The sequence below is a fragment of the Triticum dicoccoides genome, chromosome 5B (genome assembly GCF_002162155.2).
Source record: "Triticum dicoccoides isolate Atlit2015 ecotype Zavitan chromosome 5B, WEW_v2.0, whole genome shotgun sequence".
Classification (NCBI taxonomy): Eukaryota; Viridiplantae; Streptophyta; class Magnoliopsida; order Poales; family Poaceae; genus Triticum; species Triticum dicoccoides.
In genome coordinates, this window is record NC_041389.1 from 130869905 (window position 1) to 130876663 (window position 6759).

Genomic DNA, 6759 nt, shown 5'->3' on the forward strand with positions numbered 1-6759 from the left:
CTCCTCTCTCTCCCTCGCCCCGTGCTTCGGCCTCCCCTCCCTCGCCGGACCTCCCACATGGAGCTCCTCCTCGCCTCGGCACCGCTCGGGTAGCCGCGTGCCGGCCGCGCCCCTTATCGCCCCCACCGAGCCACGGCCCCGTCGAGCACGCCCGCGCCCGAGGGCCGCCGTCGCCGCCACGCCGGGTTGCGCACTGCCGCACCCCGCGCCTCCCTCTCGCCCCGTCCTTGGCCACGCCCCCTACGCCCCGTAGCCCCGTTCCCGCAACCTCCCGAACGCCACCACCGCCTCCACTCGCCGCCGGCGAAGATTCCGGCCATTACGGCCCGCGCCACCATCACGGTTGGATGCGGCCCAGCCCCACCCTTCGAACGCGCCCGAACAGGGCTCGAATGGCGCGCCATAGCGCGATTCCGGCCATCTCCGGCGTTCGGCCGCCGCGGATGGCCTCGCCGGCGTTGCTCCGGCGCCGGCGCTGACCTGGCACCGACGTGGCCTGCCTCTGGGTCGCTGCCCGTGGCCCCCCTGGACTCGGTTGACCACGTTGACCGTGGTCAACAATGCTGACTGGGCACTCAGTGCCACTGACCACAGGGTCCCACCCCAGAACGTTAAAAAAATAATAATAATTAAAATATTAATTAATTAATTAAGTAAATAATTAATTTAATTAATCCTGATTAATTAACCTAATGGCTAATTAACCTAATTAACTACTGTTAATTAACTAACAGAGTATGACGAACGGGACCCACATGTCAGGTTGACCAAGTCAACCCTGATGACTGCTGACGTCAGCATGACATCATGCTGATGTCATAAATCCATTTTTTTTGAATTAATTAATTAATTAGTTAAATTCCAGAAATTAATAAAATCTTTAGAAAATCATATCTTTTAATCCGTAACTCGGATTAAAATATTTTCAACATGAAAGTTGCTCAGAACGACAAGACGAATCCGGATGCGCAGTCCGTTCGTCCGCCACACACCCCTAACCTATCGAACCCGCAACTTTCCCCCTCCGGCTCCTGTGCCCGAAAACGCGAAACACGGGGAATACTTTCCCGGATGTTTCCCCCCTTAATCGGTACCACCTCATACCACGTTAGGGCACACCTAACACCGCTCATTGTCGCGTCACGCATCGTCGTGTTTATGTTTGCATTGTATTCATTGTTTCTTCCCCCTCTTATCTCCGGTAGACTACGAGACCGACGCTGCTGCTGCCCAGTTCGACTACGGAGTTGACGACCCCTCTCTCTTGCCAGAGCAACCAGGCAAGCCCCCCCTTTGATCACCAGATATCGCCTACTCTTCTCTATACTGCTTGCATTAGAGTAGTGTAGCATGTTACTGCTTTCCGTTAATCCTATTCTGATGCATAGCCTGTCATTGTTGCTACAGTCATTGATACCTTACCCGCAATCCTAAATGCTTAGTATAGGATGCTAGTGTTCCATTAGTGACCCTACACTCTTGTCCGTCTGCCATGCTATACTACTGGGCCGTGATCACTTCGGGAGGTGATCACGGGCATATACTATATACTTTACACAGTTACATTACCTGTGATACTGTTCGGAGGTGGGGGCTGAAGGGGCAGGTGGCTCCATCCCGGTAGAGGTGGGCCTGGGTTCCCGACGGCCCCCGACTGTTACTTTGTGGCGGAGCGGCAGGGCAGGTTGAGACCACCTAGGAGACAGGTGGGCCTGGTCCTGTTCGGCGTTCGCGGATACTTAACACGCTTAACGAGATCTTGGTATTTGATCTGAGTCTGGCTACGAGCCTATACGCACTAACCATCTACGTGGGAGTAGTTATGGGTATCCCGACGTCGTGGTATCAGCCGAAGCACTTCGTGACGTCAGCGACTGAGCGGCGCGCGCCGGGTTGGACTGCGTTAACGCAACTTCCTTTGTAATGGAGGTTGCTAGGTCTGCTCACCGGCCGCGTACGCAACGTGCAGGTGTGCTCAGGGCGATGGGCCCAGACCCTGCGCGCTTAGGTTTAGACCGGCGTGCTGGCCTCTCCGTTGAGCCTAGGTGGGGCTGCGACGTGTTGATCTTCCGCGTCCGGGCATGACCCAGGAAAGTGTGTCCGGCCAAATGGGATCGAGCGTGTTGGGCTATGTGGTGCACCCCTGCAGGGAAGTTAATCTATTCGAATAGCCGTGATCTTCGGTAACAGGACGACTTGGAGTTGTACCTTGACCTTATGACAACTAGAACCGGATACTTAATAAAACACACCCTTCCAAGTGCCAGATACAACCGGTGGTCGCTCTACCTCAGGGATATGAGGAGGGGATCGCCGGGTAGGATTATGCTATTTGGAGATGCTATTTGGAGATGCTACTTGGAGATGCTACTTGGAGGACTTCAATCGACTCTCTTCTACTTGATGCAGGACGGTGGCTGCGAGAAGCGTAGTCTTCGACAGGATTAGTTATCCCCCTCTTATTCTGGCATTCTGCAGTTCAGTCCACTGATATGGCCTCCTTACACATATACCCATGCATATGTAGTGTAGCTCCTTGCTTGCGAGTACTTTGGATGAGTACTCACGGTTGCTTTTCTCCCCCTTTTCCCCTTTCCCTTCTACCTGGTTGTCGCAACCAGATGCTGGAGCCCTGGAGCCAGACGCCACCGTCGACAATGACCCATACTACACCGGAGGTGCCTGCTACTACGTGCTGCCCGCTGGCGACGTCCAGGAGTAGTTAGGAGGATCCCAGGCAGGAGGCATGCGCCTCTTTCGATCTGTAGCCCAGTTTGTGCTAGCCATCTTATGGCAACTTGTTTAACTTATGTCTGTTCTCAGATATTGTTGCTTCCGCTGACTTGTCTATGATCGAGCACTTGTATTCGAGCCCTCGTGGCCCCTGGCTTGTATTATGATGCTTGTATGACTTATTTATGTTTTAGAGTTGTGTTGTGATATCTTCCCGTGAGTCCCTGATCTTGATCGTACACGTTTGCGTGCATGATTAGTGTACGATTGAATCGGGGGCGTCACAAGTTGGTATCAGAGCGGACTGCCTGTAGGAATCCCCCTTTCCAACTCCTTGGCCGAAGTCGAGTCTAGTCGTTGAAAAACTTTTACTAACATGGCTGTGTGGCCCATGGGCCCACGTCGCCATCGGGTGGTAGTAGGATCTTTTACTCCTCGACCTATACTCTGGGACTCTGATCTCTCTACTATTCGGGTTAAATGAATTTGCTAACTCTAAGATTAGGATCTCGTGATCGCATCCACCCGGAGAGCCCCTTACTGCAGAGGATCGCCTGCTACATCAGAAGATTCCGAAGATACTCTCTGATGTTCTCTCGAGACTTTGTGCCCATCACTTTTGCTATTCCTGACCACCGATAAATCCGTATGGATAACTACTTACACTTTCCATTCATATGATCATCCCCCATTGATCTTGTTATTACAAGATACCCCGAAGTTTTCTCTATTGTTCCGAGAATACTTTGTGCCTACTGCCTAGCAGTTCTTTGCCACATGAATACCCCCTTCAAATAAATTCTCGCACTTATCGAGTATCCGCTCATCCCCTAGTTGTTCATGTGTTACACAAAAGTCTTCGAAATACCACCCGATATTCCGAAAATCCTCAGCAACCTATTGCTCTGGAATTTCTTGTTTGCTTTCATTATGATTAACCCCATAAGTATAGAAATCTTATTGACATTCCTTGTCATTATCATTTTGAGTCTGTTGACTCAATATGTTGCGAATACACGCAATCATCATTGATCCTTATAAATTACCTTTCCGGCTGAGCTTCCATTCTTTTAACTGGAATTGGTTCTCGACCAATCCAATTGTTGTTGATTGTACCCTAAGGCTATTCAACTTATCCATCCCTAATCAGAGCATTGCTTTTGATCCCTTGATCTGGAAATCATAATTCCTTTGCATTTGACAATTGAGTTAGTCAGTTGTTTCTATAATCTGATCTCCTTGCATTCTTCTTCCTCTAGTTGAGTACCGATACTCGTATCAGACCTTTGTGGACCATCGAGTCCTTTGTTGGATTGTTATCCGACAGTGTCCTTCACATTTGATCACCTTGTGAGCCTTTCCTCGGATACATAATGCCTTTGGTAAATTGTATCCTCTGCTTTTCTCAACCAAGATCTGCCATCGAGTTTGAGTTAATTACTCCTAAAGATTGTGGTATATGTTTCTAAGAAGCCCCTGTGGGATGAACATATGCCCTCTCTAAACCGTGTGAACCCGAAGGTTTTCACGATTCATACTCTTCTGGTATTTTGCCAGATAAAATTTCAACGCTATAACTTCATCGAAAGCGAGAAGTGAATGAAAGGGTATGCATTGGAGAAGTGGGAGTCGACCTTGAACTTTGTGTTCATGCCCATGGACGCGATGTATATCCTATCATGGAAGCTTCTTGTAACAATAACTATTTCCTTGATAACTAACATATGGTATCTGTGAATTGATCCCTTGCAACCGTCGTTCCGACCATGATTGTTCTTCTTTGATCTCATTTCTCGGACAAGTTAAAACAATTGTCTCCTATGGATCAATACACCAGTCCAACCTTTACTTTGATCTTGTGTCGAGTATTACCCCCCTGGTATCTCGAGATTATCATGGAACTGCATAACTTCTTAGGAGTTCTTCATCAAGTGCTACCTTCCCACTGATTCCAATTTTTCGCGGGCTCTGAGTTATTATACACTCAAAGACACCGATAACTGAACCGAGTCCGCACTACGGTTCAACAACTCTTTAGTAAGCTTCTATAAATACGAGTTTGTACCCGATCACGCCATTCCTAGCCTGTTTGGCTATATCATTGTCGTGATGATTTTAACTGTGCTACCCGGTCCTTCTTCTCGGAGCACAATTTTCGACGATGAACTAACCTTACGTTGGTCCTCATCGTCATATAATTTCGCCTTGAACAACAAGCTTGGTTTCAAGTTTGTGTCCTACCCATGGTTCCAATAACCTTCCGCTACCTCATTCCTTTGACTTAATGTCGTCGCTGATTGATTACGTCTTCATGGAATCTCTCGACAAATGTGTCGTGATCATCATGACCGTTCTGAGCTCTTCCAGGATATCAATTGAGTTCATGATGAGAAATACCATCCTTGCCCTTGATGATTTGTGTTATCATTGACCACTTTATTGCCTTCCCACCAACACAAGCTTGTTCGTGTTTGGTGTTATACCTTGAGTTCCTTGTTATCCAGTAAATGTTCTTCTTTACCTTGGAACATTAACATCTCTTATGTCCTCAATGTTGTGAGAATTTCACCACCTCTGGAGAATTCTTGATACAAGTGATACTTATCACCATCACCATTCTTTTCCTGGTCACCGTGTTATTTCTAAACACCGACAAATAGACTGTGATGTGTAATCCCAAAACTTCTAGCAACCCTATTGCTTTGAAGTTAATGGTCGGTCGTTCATTCTTAGACTGTTGATTATTGAATCACCATTCTGACATTGGTCGTGCAACCCAACCCATATTTGGGGTGCACCTTTCAACCAACGTTTAATTGTGTATGTTTTCCTCGAGCTTACTTCCTTATATCATTTGATCTGACAAATGTTATCTCCTTGTTCACTTAATTGTGGAAATCCATCTTTTGGAAATCTCGAAGAATTGTCGTTGAGTTCATCATCCACCTCCTTGTCCTCTCCTGGGGATAATGATGAACTCTTGTTAACGGAAATCACTTCATGGTTCATTTCCCGAGAATCTTACAGTGTTATCCCATCAATTTGTGTTGCACCTTTCTTCTCAGGCATCCTGAGCCTGAGGTATCCTGACACCAATCATACCTGAACCTTGGTCAGATGTGATGGTTTGAACATATTCATTGGTCTTTAACCCGATAAGGTGATGTCATCCTAACACACCTGCCCGGAGGGCCTATTGTTATAGTTCTTCCTTTTAGCAGTGTTAGTCATTCTTCCGTGAGGAAATTGGAAGACTTATTCTATAAGTTGTTCCTGATGGATCCTTTGTGTTTCCAAAGTCTGATCTTCACCTAATGACCATGTCAATGCTATCTCGAAGCATGCCTGTGGTACTCCGATTTTCAATAAGAACATTTGAAGCCCAATGCTAAATGTTTCTTGCTCAATTATCCAAGCACCGTTGTATGGGTAATGTCATGAAATTTCTCTCCCCTACCTAAGGAGTTTTCTACATAATATCCTGTCATGGATATCATGCTCTGCTTGTCCTTGGGAAGGATATACCCATGATATACGTGTTTAAGCACATTTTCCTTCCCGTTGTTTTGTTCAAACTTTATTGTAAACTACTTAATCGAGCAGTGGTAATCCCCTGCTTAGGTAAACACCTCGGTGTACCTTCCTGTCTGGTGTGACCCTGTTACTTTTGTTGATGACATTCCGGTAACCACCGATGGACGAGAACTTTGCCTACTGGTCCGCCTCGTTCAACGAGCAGGAAAATGGTTCTCTTCGTCCCTCGCCCTTGGTACCAACGTTGTTGCCGACATAACTAACATGGTACTCTCTGACATGCCTTACTATCATGACCGTGCAAGATGTCACTGCTCCTAAAAAAACCCCACATGGTGGGCCCATAACCCACAGTTCCACAGGATCGAAACCTGACTCTCCTATACACCCCCTATTTTAAGGTTGTTCCTCGCACTTGGTCTCGTATGTGATTCACGAGCCACCTTCTGAGAGATCATCAATTCTGGTATCGGACACAATACTTATACCTAT